The following is a 16,497-nucleotide window of genomic DNA, read 5'->3' as shown; positions in this document are numbered from 1 at the left end:
AATTTGGAGAGTTATTATTTCCTGCCCCATGGGGATTTTGAGTTCCTCTTAGGTTATAGGTTGAACTCGATGGATTTACGTCTACTTACTACTTCTATTTTAAGTGGTACTTCCCCAGGATGAACAATTGATCACTGGGAACCTGAATGTACAATAGGACAGGGTTCCTGTCCCTCAATTCTGCTCAGCTGCGATCAAAATTCAGTGGAGAAATGTAAATTAATGCTGCTGCTCTATTATATTGGATCTACAGCTGGAGAGAATCAGTGCTTCAAAACCACATTTTAGTGAATGGTAAGGGTTTCAGAGGTGAGACCCCCAGTATCAAGTAGAATTTTATCACCTTATTCATTCCTCAGATAGGTAATTAATGTCAGTTATGGGAAATTCCCTTTTTAAAGGGATTGTCCAGTGAAAACAAGTTATCACCTATCCTGAGGATAATTGGTAACTTACTAATTGGTGGGGGTCCGATTGTTGGGACCCGCACAAATTAGAAAAATGGGACAATTTCATCCCGTTATAATGGAGCAGCAGAGTGCTTGCTCGACCGCCACTGTCATAGTTCCCTATAGAGCTGCTGTGTGCTCAGCTTTTTTCGGTAGCCTCATAGAGAATGAGTGGAGAGGCAGTCGGGCATCCGATCTGCTGCTCCATTTTGTTTCGGGGTTAAAAGTGTTCTGTCAGTGTTAAAAATTCCCTGTTTTGCCTATTGGTGTGATCCTAGTTGTTGGACTCCCACAAATGAGTCATTTTATAGATGGGTGATAAGTTGTTTTCAGAGGACAATCCTTTTAAGATTGTATTAGAAAACAATATTATAGTTATTTAAACAATATTTCCTCTTTCCTGCTGGTTCCATTACACTTTGTAGCCTATAAAATGTATTGAAGTATTTATCAAAATTTGTACTATGTTAACAAATGTGTGCCTCATTCACTGCATGACCACCCTTTCCTTCTACCTGCTTGTTGCTTAGATTGCTTTTTTACAGAATGCAGCTCTACTTACTGTGAAGATAAATGTTGATATATCATCACTACCTGCCAAGTCATGCATTTCCTGCAGCACTGCAACCTTAATGTGAAACTTTAAGAAGTCTCCGCTTTTTTTTCCGTAATCCCTCCTAATTATGTATGTAATGTAGAGTAAGTGTATGAAAATGCTTATTTGGTCTCCCTTTCCTTTCCAGAGCTGCTTCTGTCCTCTATTTGACTACATGACCTGAAATTATAATATTCGGCTCACCAGTGGTGTAACTAGAGTCCCATGGGCCCAGATGCAAAATTTTGACTAGACCCCTGGCCCATCCACCCCCCTCATGTTGGTCAGATGTATGGGTCCTTGTAGCGTTCAAAATCCTGGTATATCTGTTCCCTATCCTGGTGTATAGTATGTCCCCCATCCTGGTGTATAGTATGTTCCCCATCCTGGTGTATAATATGGTCCCCATCCTGGTGTATAATATGTTCCCCATTCGGGTATATACAGTGCCTTGCGAAGTATTCGGCCCCCTGGAACTTTTCAACCTTTTCCCACATATCATGCTTCAAACATAAAGATACCAAATGTACATTTTTGGTGAAGAATCAACAACATGGGGAGCACAATTGTGAAGTTGAACGAAATTTATTGGTTATTTTAAATTTTTGTGGAAATTCAAAAACTGAAAAGTGGGGCGTGCAATATTATACGGCCCCTTTACTTTCAGTGCAGCAAACTCATTCCAGTAGTTCATTGTGGATCTCTGAATGATCCAATGTTGTCCTTAATGCCTAATGATGATAAATATAATCCATCTGTGTGTAATCAAGTCTCTGTATAAATGCACCTGCTCTGTGATAGTCTCAGGATTCTGTTTGAAGCACAGAGAGCATCATGAAGACCAAGGAACACAACAGGCAGGTCCGTGATACTGTTGTGGAGAAGTTTAAAGCTGGATTTGGATGCAAAATTATTTCCAAAACTTTAAATATCCCAAGGAGCACTGTGTAAGCGATCATATTGAAATGGAAGGAGTATCATACCACTGAAAATCTACCAAGACCCGGCCGTCCCTCTAAACTTTCTTAAACAAGGAGAAGACTGATTAGAGATGCAGCCAAGAGGCCCATGATCACTCTGGATGAACTGCAGAGATCCACAGCTGAGGTGGGACGGTCTGTCCATAGGACAACAATCAGTCGTACACTGCACAAATCTGTCCTTTATGGAAGAGTGGAAAGAAGAAAGCCATTTCTCAAAGATATCCATAAAAAGTGTTGTTTAAAGTTTGCAACAAGCCACCTCGGAGACACACCAAACATGTAGAAGAAGGTGCTCTGGTCAGATGAAACCAAAATCGAACTTTTTGGCAACAACGCTAAACGATATGTTTGGCATAAAGGCAACACAGCTCATCACCCTGAACACACCATCCCCACTGTCAAACCTGGTAGTGGCAGCATCATGGTTTGGGCCTATTGTTCTTCAGCAGGGACAGGGAAGATGGATAAAATTGATGGGAAGATGGATGGAGCCAACTACTGGACCATTCTTGAAGAAAACCTGTTGGAGTCTGCAAAAGACCTGAGACTGGGACGGAGATTTGTCTTCCAACAAGACAATGATCCCAAACATAAAGCAAAATCTACAATGGAATGGTTCACAAATAAATGTATCCAGGTGTTAGAATGGCCAAGTCAAAATCCAGACCTCAATCCAATCGAGAATCTGTGGAAAGAGTTGAAAACTGCTGTTCACAAACGAGTCTCCATCAAACCTCTCTGAGCTCAAGCTGTTTGCCAAGGAAGAATGGGCAAGAATTTCAGTCTCTTGATGTACAAAACTGATAGAGACAAACCCCAAGCGACTTGCAGCTGTAATCGCAGCAAAAGGTGGAGCAACAAAGTATTACGTTAAAGGGGCCGAATGATACTGCACATCCCATTTTTCAGTTTTTTAATTTCCACAAAAATTTAAAATAACCAATAAATTTCGTTCACCTTCACAATTGTGTTCCACTTGTTGTTGATTCTTCACAAAAAAATTACATTTGGTATCTTTATGTTTGAAGCATATGTGGGAAGGTTGAAAAATTCCAGGGGGACGAATACTTTCGCAAGGCACTGTATATGTCCCTTTATCCTGGCCTGCATCCCTGTTTATTTGTTCCTCATCCTGAAAAAAGTGTCCTCCATCCTGGTAAATACACAGTGCCTTGTGAAAGTGTTCGGCTCCCTGGAACTTTTCAACCTTTTCCCACATATCATGCTTCAAACATAAAGATACCAAATGTAAATTTTTGGTGAAGAATCAACAACAAGTGGAACACAATTGTGAAGTTGAATGAAATTAATTGTTTGTTTTACATTTTTGTGCAAATTCCAAAACTGAAAAGTGGGGCGTGCAATATTATTCGACCCCTTTAACTTAATACTTTATTGCACCACCTTTTGCTGCGATTACAGCTGCAAGTTGCTTGGGGTATGTATCGGTTTTGTACATCGAGAGATTGAAATTCTTGCCCATTCTTCCCTGGCAAACAGCTCGAGCTCAGTGAGGTTTGATGGAGATCGTTTGTGAACAGCAGTTTTCAGCTCTTTCCACAGATTCTCGATTGGATTGAGATCTGGACTTTGACTTGGCCATTCTAACACCTGGATATGTTTATTTGTGAACCATTCCATTGTAGATTTTGTTTTATGTTTGGGATCATTGTCCAACAGGTTTTCTTCAAGAATGGTCCTGTATTTGGCTCCATGTATCTTCCCCTTAATTTTATCCATCTTCCCTGGCCCTGCTGAAGAAAAGCAGGCCCAGAACATGATGCTGTCACCAGCATGTTTGACAGTGGGGATAGTGTGTTCAGGGTGATGAGCTGTGTTGCCTTTACACCAAACATATCGTTTGGCATTGTTGCCAAAAAGTTCGATTTTGGTTTAGTCTGACCAGAGTACCTTCTTCCACATGTTTGGTGTGTCTCCCAGGTGGCTTGTTGCAAACTTTAAACAACACTTTTTATAGATATCTTTGAGAAATGGCTTTCTTCTTGCCACTCTTCCATGAAGGTCAGATTTTTGCAGTGTACGACTGATTGTTGCCCTATGGACAGACTGTCCCACCTCAGCTGTAGATCTCTAATGTTAATACAAAATGATCATGGGCCTCTTGGCTGCATCTCTGATCAGTCTTCTTCTTGTTTGAGATGAAAGTTTAGAGGGACGGCCGGGTCTTAGTAGATTTGCAGTGGTATGATACTCCTTCCATTTCAATATGATCGCTTGCACAGTGCTAATTGGGATGTTTAAAGTTTTGGAAATCATTTTGTATCCAAATCCTGTTTTAAACTTCTCCACAACAGTATCGCCTGTTGTGTTCCTTGGTCTTCATGATGCTCTTTGTGCTTCAAACAGAACCCTGAGACTATCACAGAGCAGGTGCATTTATACAGAGACTTGATTACACACAGGTGGATTATATTTATCATCATTAGGCATTTAGGACAACAATGGATCATTCAGAGATCCACAATGAACTTCTGAATTGACTTTGCTGCACTGAAAGTAAAGGGGCCGAATAATATTTCACGCCCCACTTTTAAGTTTTTGAATTTCCACAAAAATTTAAAATAACCAATAAATTTATTTTAACTTCACAATTGTGTTCCACTTGTTGTTGATTCTTCACCAAAAATTTACATTTGGTATCTTTATGTTTGAAGCATGATATGTGGGAAAAGGTTGAAAAGTTCCAGGGAGCCGAATACTTTCACAAGGCACTGTATGTCCTCCATCCTGGTATATACCGTATGTCCCTTATCCTTTGCCCCATCCTGGTATATATGTCCCATTTGCTGCACCCAATGTTGGTATATATGTTCCTTATCCTGGACCACATCCTGGCATATACACCCCCATCCTGTGCACATCCTGGTATACAGCTCTGGCAAAAATTAAGAGACCACCATATCAAAACCCTGTCATGGGCAGCCTAATCTCCAGACCTGAACCCCACTGAAAACCTCTGGAATGTAATCAAGAGGATGATGGATAGTCTCACAAGCCATCAAACAAAGAAGAACTACTTAAATTTTTGCGCCAGGAGCAGTGTGAAGGACTGGTGGAAAGCATGCCAAGATGCAAAGCTGTGATTAAAAATCATGGTTATTCCACAAAACATTGATTGTCTTCCTGAGTTAAAGCGTTAGTATTGTTGTTTCTAAATGAGTATGAACTTGTTTTCTTTGCATTATTTGAGGTCTGAAAGCACTGTTTGTTTGTTTTTAATTTTGACCATTTCTCCTTTTCAGAAAAAAAAATTCAAAATGTATTGCTTGGAAATTCGGAGACGAGTTGTCAGAAGTTTATAGAATAAACGAGCAATTTACATTTTACTCAAAAATATACCTATAAAGAGAAAAACCAGACAAACTGAACATTTTGCAGTGGCCTCTTAATTTTTGCCAGAGCTGTATATACAGTAGGGAAAAATGAGTATTTGATAATGTCGATTTTTGCAAGTTTTCCCACCTACAAGGAATGAAGAGGTCTGTAATTATTATTGTAAGTACACTTCAACTGTGAGAGACAGAATCTTAAAAAAAAAATCCAGAAAATCACATTGTATGATTTTTAATTAATAATTGATTAATTAGCATTTTATTGAATGAAATAAGTATTTGATATAATAGAAAAATAGAACTTATTATTTGGTACAGAAACTTTATTTACAATTACAGAGTTCTTCACCAAATTTGCAAACACTGCAGCTGGGATTTTGATCCACTCTTCCATAGAGATCTTCTCCGGATCTTTCAGGTTCGTAACTATCGCAGGGCAACATTGAATTTCTTAATGGTTGGTAGGGGATCAAATACTTATTTCTCACTACAAAATGCAAATACATTTATACAATTTATACAATGTGATTTTCTGGATTTTATTTTTGATCTGTTTCTCAATGTTAATAGTAACCTACCCTTAAAATTATAGACTGTTCAGGTCTTTGTCAGCGGGCAAACTTACAAAATCAGCAAGGGATCAATAATTATTTCCGTCACTGTATATTGATTTTTCTCAGCACACAGCATTCAGTGACTGCCCTGTATATACAGTTAGGTTCAGAAGTATTTGGACAGTGACTGGTCCTTTGATGTGGACTCTGCATGCCACTATTATTGATTTAACCCCTTCACCCCGAAGCCGGTTTTCACCTTCCCGACCAGGCCAATTTTTACAATTCTGACAACTGTCACTTTATGAGGTCATAACTCTGGAACACTTCAACGGATTCCCGTGATTCTGAGATTTTCTTGTGATATATTGTACTTTGTGATAGTGGTAAAATATATTTTATATGACTTGAGTTTATTTGTGAAAAAAACGGAAATGTGGCGAAAATTTAGCAATTTTAAAAATTTTAATTTTTATGGCCTTCAATCAGAGAGTCATACTGCACAACATACTGTAGTTAATAAATAACATTTCCCACATGTCTACTTTACATCAGCACAATTTTGGAAACATAATCTTTTTTTTGTTAGGAAGTTATAAGGGTTAAAAGTCACCCAGCAATTTCTCATTTTTACACCAAAATTTGCAAAAGCATTTTTTTTTAGGGACCATATCACATTTGAAGTGACTTTGAGGGGTCTATATGACAGAAAATACCCAAAAGTGACACCATTCTTAAAACTGCAGCCCTCAAGGTGCTCAAAGCCGCATTCAAGAAGTTTATTAACCCTTCAGGTGCTTCACAGGAATTTTTGGACTGTGTATGAAAAAAATAAACATTTACTTTTCTTTCACAAAAATGTTCATTTACACCTATTTTTTTTCACTTTTGCAAGGGTAACAGGAGAAAATGAGCCATATATTTTGTTCTACAATTTCTCCTGAGTACGCTGATACCCCATATGTGGGGGAATGTTTGGGCGCATGGCAGGGCTCAGAAGGGTGGAGCGCCATTTCACTGTTTTGAAAGCAAAATTTGATGGAATAATTAGCGGATGCCAGGTCGCGCTTGATGTGCTTAAACAGTGGAGACCCCCCGCAAGTGACACCATTTCAGAAACTAGACCCCTTGTGGAACTTATCTAGATGTGTACCAAGCACGTTTAACTCACAGGTAGGGTTGAGCGACCTTGACCTTTTTAGAGTCGAGCCGTGTTTCGCGAAACCCGACTATCTTAGAAGTCGAGTCGAGTGGAATCGGCCGATTATCGCGAAAAGTCGGGTATCGCCCGAAACACGAAACCCAATGCAAGTCAATGGGGGAGCATAGTCGGCAGTGAGGGGAGGCCAGGAAAACACCTACACTGCCCATTTTAATGGCAAAAACATCCATTCTTGTTAAAGAAGCTTGTCAATCGTAATTTACCTTATAATAATTGGAAGGCATTTGAAATTGGGGATCATTTGGCTAAAGTTGTGGGGGGTAGGGCTGGTTCAAGTAATTAGTGGGCCCAGTAAATCTGGACCACGTCACGGCAGTGGAGCAGGGAGAGGTAAGTATTTAAACTTTGCAAGTGCTGTGATCCTGAGTAAGCAGGGGGGGCCCACTCGTTGGCATTGGCACAGGGCCCCTCAAAGTACAGCGGTGTGTTTGCACGGCGGGGGCGCCTCCCACCGGCAGCAACACTTTTGCGTACTATGAGAGGCCCTGTGCCAGTGACGTCGCCAACTAGTATTCCTCCCTCCACCTGATGAAGGAACCTGCACTTTCATCTGCACCTTCCTCTTTGTCCCCGTGTAAGGTGGTATGGTATGCGGGAAGAGGAACCAGACTTTCAGCAGGGTCACAATCTTGCTGTGTAGCGTGCACGGGGAATTTTGCGTTATGGGTCAATGTACCAGCAGACTCATCTATCACTGGCTGGGCAATGGGCAGGATGAGGAGGAAACACAGATATAGGCCCAAAGAATAAAGTGGGCTAAATGCAGTTCAAAATTGGTAACACAGGACTAACCAGGGGGCATTGCAGTGGAGGACAACTGGAATGAGAGGCTGACACAGAGAGTAGGCCCAAATCAGTAAGTAGTCGACATGCAGTTCAAAATTGGCAACCGTAGTAAACAGGCGGCCCAGCTTTGTTCAGTTGAGGAGAACAGCAAGGAGTGGCAGACACCGATAGTAGGCCCCAACCCAACTAGTAGGCCAAATGCAGTCTAACATTAACAACTACTTAACAAGAGCCTGAAAATGGAATTTCAGGACAGGAAACCAGGAGAACAGCAAGGAGTGGCAGACACCGATAGTAGGCCCCAAACCAACTAGTACGCCAAATGCAGTTGTTCCATTTAACTACAATTTAATGAGAGCCTGAAGATAGAAGTTCAGGAAAGGCAACCTGGAGAAAACCTTGGAGTGGAACACACCATCTCTCTACACCCCATACCCAATTTGTAGGCCTAATGCAGTGTAGTTTTCTACAACTACTAAACGAGAGTCGGAAGACCGAAGCAATGTGGACGAAACCTGGGGAACACCTTGGAGTGGAACACACCATCTCTCTACACCCCATACCCAATTTGTAGGCCTAATGCAGTGTAGTTTTCTACAACTACTAAACGAGAGCATGAAGATCGAAGCAATGGAGAGGAAACCTGGGGAACACCTTGGAGTGGAACACACCATCTCTCTACACCCCATACCCAATTTGTAGGCCTAATGCAGTGTAGTTTCCAACAACTACTAAACGAGAGCATGAAGATCGAAGCTCAGGAAAGGCAACCTGGAGAACACCTTGGAGTGGAACACACCATCTCTCTACACCCCATACCCAATTTGTAGGCCTAATGCAGCGTAGTTTCCAACAACTACTAAACGAGAGCATGAAGATCGAAGCAATGGAGAGGAAACCTGGGGAACACCTTGGAGTGGAACACACCATCTCTCTACACCCCATACCCAATTTGTAGGCCTAATGCAGCGTAGTTTCCAACAACTACTAAACGAGAGCATGAAGATTGAAGCTCAGGAAAGGCAACCTGGAGAACACCTTGGAGTGGAACACACCATCTCTCTACACCCCATACCCAATTTGTAGGCCTAATGCAGCGTAGTTTCCAACAACTACTAAACGAGAGCATGAAGATTGAAGCTCAGGAAAGGCAACCTGGAGAACACCTTGGAGTGGAACACACCATCTCTCTACACCCCATACCCAATTTGTAGGCCTAATGCAGCGTAGTTTCCAACAACTACTAAACGAGAGCATGAAGATTGAAGCTCAGGAAAGGCAACCTGGAGAACACCTTGGAGTGGAACACACCATCTCTCTACACCCCATACCCAATTTGTAGGCCTAATGCAGCGTAGTTTCCAACAACTACTAAACGAGAGCATGAAGATTGAAGCTCAGGAAAGGCAACCTGGAGAACACCTTGGAGTGGAACACACCATCTCTCTACACCCCATACCCAATTTGTAGGCCTAATGCAGCGTAGTTTCCAACAACTACTAAACGAGAGCATGAAGATTGAAGCAATGGAGAGGAAACCTGGGGAACACCTTGGGGAGGCAGACACCGTTAGTAGGCCCTACCAAAGTTGTACACCCAATGCAGTTTTAAAATTCCTAGAGGCTGAAAACAAGACTATTGACGCTCAGCTTTTTTCAAAGGAACACAGCTGAATTGAGTGGCGCAGACAGACACAGGTAGTAGGACTCAAACCAAAAATGTGGCTCACTGCAGCAGAAAAAAGTTACAGGGGTGCACAAGCTGCAGTGCTCTGGGCAGTGGAGGACAATTTCAATAGTGAACCGCAGACAGACTTTGTACGCCTACTATTAAAAAAAGGATGCTCTATGCAATTATAAATAGGTTCTAGGGGTACACGGGCAGCAGTGGTGTGGTCAGTGGAGGCCTAGTGGAAGGAGTGACCGCAGACAGGCATCGAAGGCCTAAAATAATAACACATGGCTGTAGGCAATTTTAAATTGGTTCCAGGGGTACACGGGCAGCAGTGGCCTGGTCAGTGTAGTAGTAGTAGAAAGAACGGACCGCAGACAGGCATCAAAGGCCTAAAATAAAAAAATTGGGCTGGCTGTAGGCAATTTTAAATTGGTTCCAGGGGTACACGGGCAGCAGTGGCCTGGTCAGTGTAGTAGTAGTAGAAAGAACGGACCGCAGACAGGCATCGAAGGCCTAAAATAAAAAAATTGGGCTGGCTGTAGGCAATTTTAAATTGGTTCCAGGGGTACACGGGCAGCAGTGGTGTGGTCAGTGGAGGCCTAGTGGAAGGAGTGACCGCAGACAGGCATCGAAGGCCTAAAATAATAACACATGGCTGTAGGCAATTTTAAATTGGTTCCAGGGGTACACGGGCAGCAGTGGCCTGGTCAGTGTAGTAGTAGTAGAAAGAACGGACCGCAGACAGGCATCGAAGGCCTAAAATAAAAAAATTGGGCTGGCTGTAGGCAATTTTAAATTGGTTCCAGGGATACACGGGCAGCAGTGGCCTGGTCAGTGTAGTAGTAGTAGAAAGAACGGACCGCAGACAGGCATCGAAGGCCTAAAATAAAAAAATTGGGCTGGCTGTAGGCAATTTTAAATTGGTTCCAGGGGTACACGGGCAGCAGTGGTGTGGTCAGTGGAGGCATATTGTAAGGAGTGACCGCAGACAGGCATCGAAGGCCTAAAATAATAACACATGGCTGTAGGCAATTTTAAATTGGTTCCAGGGGTACACGGGCAGCAGTGGTGTGGTCAGTGGAGGCCTAGTGGAAGGAGTGACCGCAGACAGGCATCGAAGGCCTAAAATAAATAAAATGGGGCTGGCTGTAGGCAATTTTAATTTGGTTCCAGGGGTACACGGGCAGCAGTGGTGTGGTCAGTGGAGGCCTAGTGGAAGGAGTGACCGCAGACAGGCATCGAAGGCCTAAAATAATAACACATGACTGTAGGCAATTTTAAATTGGTTCCAGGGGTACACAGGCAGCAGTGGCCTGGTCAATGTAGTAGTAGTAGAAAGAACGGACCGCAGACAGGCATCGAAGGCCTAAAATAAAAAAATTGGGCTGGCTGTAGGCAATTTTAAGTTGGTTCCAGGGGTACACGGGCAGCAGTGGCCTGGTCAGTGTAGTAGTAGTAGAAAGAACGGACCGCAGACAGGCATCGAAGGCCTAAAATAAAAAAATTGGGCTGGCTGTAGGCAATTTTAAATTGGTTCCAGGGGTACACGGGCAGCAGTGGTGTGGTCAGTGGAGGCATATTGTAAGGAGTGACCGCAGACAGGCATCGAAGGCCTAAAATAATAACACATGGCTGTAGGCAATTTTAAATTGGTTCCAGGGGTACACGGGCAGCAGTGGTGTGGTCAGTGGAGGCCTAGTGGAAGGAGTGACCGCAGACAGGCATCGAAGGCCTAAAATAAAAAAATTGGGCTGGCTGTAGGCAATTTTAAATTGGTTCCAGGGGTACACGGGCAGCAGTGGTGTGGTCAGTGGAGGCATATTGTAAGGAGTGACCGCAGACAGGCATCGAAGGCCTAAAATAATAACACATGGCTGTAGGCAATTTTAAATTGGTTCCAGGGGTACACGGGCAGCAGTGGCCTGGTCAGTGTAGTAGTAGTAGAAAGAACGGACCGCAGACAGGCATCGAAGGCCTAAAATAAAAAAATTGGGCTGGCTGTAGGCAATTTTAAATTGGTTCCAGGGGTACACGGGCAGCAGTGGTGTGGTCAGTGGAGGCATATTGTAAGGAGTGACCGCAGACAGGCATCGAAGGCCTAAAATAATAACACATGGCTGTAGGCAATTTTAAATTGGTTCCAGGGGTACACGGGCAGCAGTGGCCTGGTCAGTGTAGTAGTAGTAGAAAGAACGGACCGCAGACAGGCATCGAAGGCCTAAAATAAAAAAATTGGGCTGGCTGTAGGCAATTTTAAATTGGTTCCAGGGGTACACGGGCAGCAGTGGTGTGGTCAGTGGAGGCATATTGTAAGGAGTGACCGCAGACAGGCATCGAAGGCCTAAAATAATAACACATGGCTGTAGGCAATTTTAAATTGGTTCCAGGGGTACACGGGCAGCAGTGGTGTGGTCAGTGGAGGCCTAGTGGAAGGAGTGACCGCAGACAGGCATCGAAGGCCTAAAATAAAAAAATTGGGCTGGCTGTAGGCAATTTTAAATTGGTTCCAGGGGTACACGGGCAGCAGTGGTGTGGTCAGTGGAGGCATATTGTAAGGAGTGACCGCAGACAGGCATCGAAGGCCTAAAATAATAACACATGGCTGTAGGCAATTTTAAATTGGTTCCAGGGGTACACGGGCAGCAGTGGCCTGGTCAGTGTAGTAGTAGTAGAAAGAACGGACCGCAGACAGGCATCGAAGGCCTAAAATAAAAAAATTGGGCTGGCTGTAGGCAATTTTAAATTGGTTCCAGGGGTACACGGGCAGCAGTGGTGTGGTCAGTGGAGGCATATTGTAAGGAGTGACCGCAGACAGGCATCGAAGGCCTAAAATAATAACACATGGCTGTAGGCAATTTTAAATTGGTTCCAGGGGTACACGGGCAGCAGTGGTGTGGTCAGTGGAGGCCTAGTGGAAGGAGTGACCGCAGACAGGCATCGAAGGCCTAAAATAAAAAAATTGGGCTGGCTGTAGGCAATTTTAAATTGGTTCCAGGGGTACACGGGCAGCAGTGGTGTGGTCAGTGGAGGCATATTGTAAGGAGTGACCGCAGACAGGCATCGAAGGCCTAAAATAATAACACATGGCTGTAGGCAATTTTAAATTGGTTCCAGGGGTACACGGGCAGCAGTGGCCTGGTCAGTGTAGTAGTAGTAGAAAGAACGGATCGCAGACAGGCATCGAAGGCCTAAAATAAAAAAATTGGGCTGGCTGTAGGCAATTTTAAATTGGTTCCAGGGGTACACGGGCAGCAGTGGTGTGGTCAGTGGAGGCATAGTGGAAGGAGTGACCGCAGACAGGCTTCGAAGGCCTAACATAACAAAAATGTCAATACAATGGTATTGTCAGTGGCAGGCATTGAAGGATGTCAGCGCATAGACTAAACATTGGTGGAGCTGTGAGATAATTTTGCAAGTGGTAGAGCACTGTTTGAGCTGGGGGTGGGGGGAACTGTCTTGTGGCCGGCGGTACAGGCCCAGGGCCCCTCATATTACAACGGTGTGTCTGACGTTGGGTGCGCACCACCACCGCCAGAGACACTTTATTGTACTAGGAGGGACCCAGTGGCAGTGCCGTCGACCAAAAGCGGGCACACCCACCTCTTCAGACAAACAGCACTCTCACGGGTGCTGTCGCCAAGTGTCGATACCACGGCCCCGTGTGGGGAGTTTGGCCATTTAGTGAGGTGTAAACATGTCGTATGCTGGACAATCAGGTGCAGAAAATTACGAGATTGGAAAAGGCATTCAGAATAGTCCACAGGCAAGACCTTTTCATAGGAAAGCTAGGTGTCAGCCGGGCAAGGTGGGGCAAAAGATTTCGAAATCCAGTTGTGGTTCATTTTAATGAAGGTTAGATCATCTACATTTTGGGTAGCCAGACGAGTCCTTTTTTCTGTTAGTATTGAACCTGCAGCACTGAATACTCTTTCTGATAGGACACTAGCTGCCGGGCAAGCAAGCTCCTGCAATGCATATTCTGCCAATTCTGGCCAGGTGTCTAATTTTGATGCCCAGTAATCAAATGGGAATGACGGTTGAGGGAGAACATCGATAAGGGATGAAAAATAGTTTGTAACCATACTGGACAAATGTTGTCTCCTGTCACTTTGAATTGATGCTGCAGTACCTGTCCTGTCTGCGGTCATAGCAAAATCACTCCACAACCTGGTCAGAAAACCCCTCTGGCCAACGCCACTTCTGATTTCTGCCCCTCTAATTCCTCTGGTCTGCTGGCCCCTGCAGCTCGTGTGAGAACGATCACGGGCGCTGTGTGCAGGGAATGCCAGAAGCAAACGGTCAACAAGAGTTGATTGTTTGGTTGCTAATATTAGTTCCAAGTTCTCATGTGGCATTATATTTTGCAATTTGCCTTTATAGCGAGGATCAAGGAGGCAGGCCAACCAGTAATCGTCATCGTTCATCATTTTAGTTATGCGTGTGTCCCTTTTGAGGATACGTAAGGCATAATCCGCCATGTGGGCCAAAGTTCCAGTTCTCAAATCTGCGGTTGTGCTTGGTTGAGGGGCAGTTTCAGGCAAATCCACGTCACTTGTGTCCCTCCAAAAACCAGAACCCGGCCTTGCCGCGCCACCAATTTCCAGTGGCCCCGGAAAAGCTTCCTCATTAAAAATATAATCATCCCCATCATCCTCCTCCTCTTCGCCCGCTAACTCGTCCTGTACACTGCCCTGGCCAGACAATGGCTGACTGTCATCAAGGCTTTCCTCTTCCTCAGCTGCAGACGCCTGATCCTTTATGTGCGTCAAACTTTGCATCAGCAGACGCATTAGGGGGATGCTCATGCTTATTATGGCGTTGTCTGCACTAACCAGCCGTGTGCATTCCTCAAAACACTGAAGGACTTGACACATGTCTTGAATCTTCGACCACTGCACACCTGACAACTCCATGTCTGCCATCCTACTGCCTGCCCATGTATGTGTATCCTCCCACAAAAACATAACAGCCCGCCTCTGTTCGCACAGTCTCTGAAGCATGTGCAGTGTTGAGATCCACCTTGTTGCAACGTCTATGATTAGGCGATGCTGGGGAAGGTTCAAAGAACGCTGATAGGTCTGCATACGGCTGGAGTGTACGGGCGAACGGCGGATATGTGAGCAAAGTCCACGCACTTTGAGGAGCAGGTCGGATAACCCCGGATAACTTTTCAGGAAGCACTGCACCACCAGGTTTAAGGTGTGAGCCAGGCAAGGAATGTGTTTCAGTTGGGAAAGGGAGATGGCAGCCATGAAATTCCTTCCGTTATCACTCACTACCTTGCCTGCCTCAAGATCTACAGTGCCCAGCCACGACTGCGTTTCTTTCTGCAAGAACTCGGACAGAACTTCCGCGGTGTGTCTGTTGTCGCCCAAACACTTCATAGCCAATACAGCCTGCTGACGTTTGCCAGTAGCTGCCCCATAATGGGAGACCTGGTGTGCAACAGTGGCAGCTGCGGATGGAGTGGTTGTGCGACTGCGGTCTGTGGACGAGCTCTCGCTTCTGCAGGAGGACGAAGAGGAGGAGGAGGGGGTGCGAACGGCTACAGCCAACTGTTTCCTAGCATGTGGGCTAGGCAGAACTGTCCCAAACTTGCTGTCCCCTGTGGACCCTGCATCCACAACATTCACCCAGTGTGCCGTGATGGACACGTAACGTCCCTGGCCATGCCTACTGGTCCATGCATCTGTTGTCAGGTGCACCTTTGTGCTCACAGATTGCCTGAGTGCATGGACGATGCGCTCTTTAACATGCTGGTGGAGGGCTGGGATGGCTTTTCTGGAAAAAAAGTGTCGACTGGGTAGCTCGTAGCGTGGTACAGTGTAGTCCATCAGGGCTTTGAAAGCTTCGCTTTCAACTAACCGGTAGGGCATCATCTCTAACGAGATTAGTCTAGCTATGTGGGCGTTCAAACCCTGTGTACGCGGATGCGAGGCTAAGTACTTCCTTTTTCTAACCATAGTCTCATGTAGGGTAGGGTGAGCTGGACTGGAGAGCTGGAGATCGTGGAACTAGCGGGGGTGCCGGTGGACATGGCAGACTGAGAGACGGTGGGAGATGGTATTGTTGCCGCCGGTGCCCTAGATGCAGTGTTTCCTACTACGAAACTGGTGATTCCCTGACCCTGACTGCTTTGGCCTGGCAAAGAAACCTGCACAGATACTGCAGGTGGTGCGGAAAATGGTGGCCCTACACTGCCGGAAGGGATGTTGCGTTGCTGACTAGCTTCATTGGCCGAGGGTGCTAAAACCTTAAGGGACGTTTGGTAGTTAGTCCAGGCTTGTAAATGCATGGTGGTTAAATGTCTATGCATGCAACTTGTATTGAGACTTTTCAGATTCTGTCCTCTGCTTAAGGTAGTTGAACATTTTTGACAGATGACTTTGCGCTGATCAATTGGATGTTGTTTAAAAAAATGCCAGACTGCACTCTTTCTAGCATCGGATACCTTTTCAGGCATTGCAGACTGAGCTTTAACCGGATGGCCACGCTGTCCTCCAACAGGTTTTGGCTTTGCCACGCGTTTTGGGCAAGATACGGGCCCGGCAGATGGAACCTGTTGCGATGTTGATGCCTGCTGCGGCCCCTCCTCCTCCGCTTCAGAACTGCTGCCGCCTGCACCCTGTTCCCCCAATGGCTGCCAATCGGGGTCAAGAACTGGGTCATCTATTACCTCTTCTTGTAGCTCGTGTGCAACTTCGTCTGTGTCACCGTGTCTGTCGGTGGTATAGCGTTCGTGATGGGGCAACATAGTCTCATCAGGGTCTGATTCTTGATCATTACCCTGCGAGGGCAATGTTGTGGTCTGAGTCAAAGGACCAGCATAGTAGTCTGGCTGTGGCTGTGCATCAGTGCACTCCATGTCAGATTCAACTTGT

General features: G+C 45.0%; 1 protein-coding gene across 2 annotated transcripts in view; it reads left to right on the top strand.

Moving 5' to 3' along the window:
• ZNF827 (zinc finger protein 827) overlaps window positions 1–16,497 on the top strand; it is a 291,725-nt gene that overhangs the window by 101,525 nt on the left and 173,703 nt on the right. The gene's annotated exons all lie outside the window — the stretch shown is intronic.

This window comes from Ranitomeya imitator, chromosome 1 (genome assembly GCF_032444005.1).
Source record: "Ranitomeya imitator isolate aRanImi1 chromosome 1, aRanImi1.pri, whole genome shotgun sequence".
In the NCBI taxonomy this organism is placed as follows: domain Eukaryota; kingdom Metazoa; phylum Chordata; class Amphibia; order Anura; family Dendrobatidae; genus Ranitomeya; species Ranitomeya imitator.
Note: the sequence above shows the minus strand (reverse complement) of the source record. Positions and strands in the feature narration are given on the sequence as shown.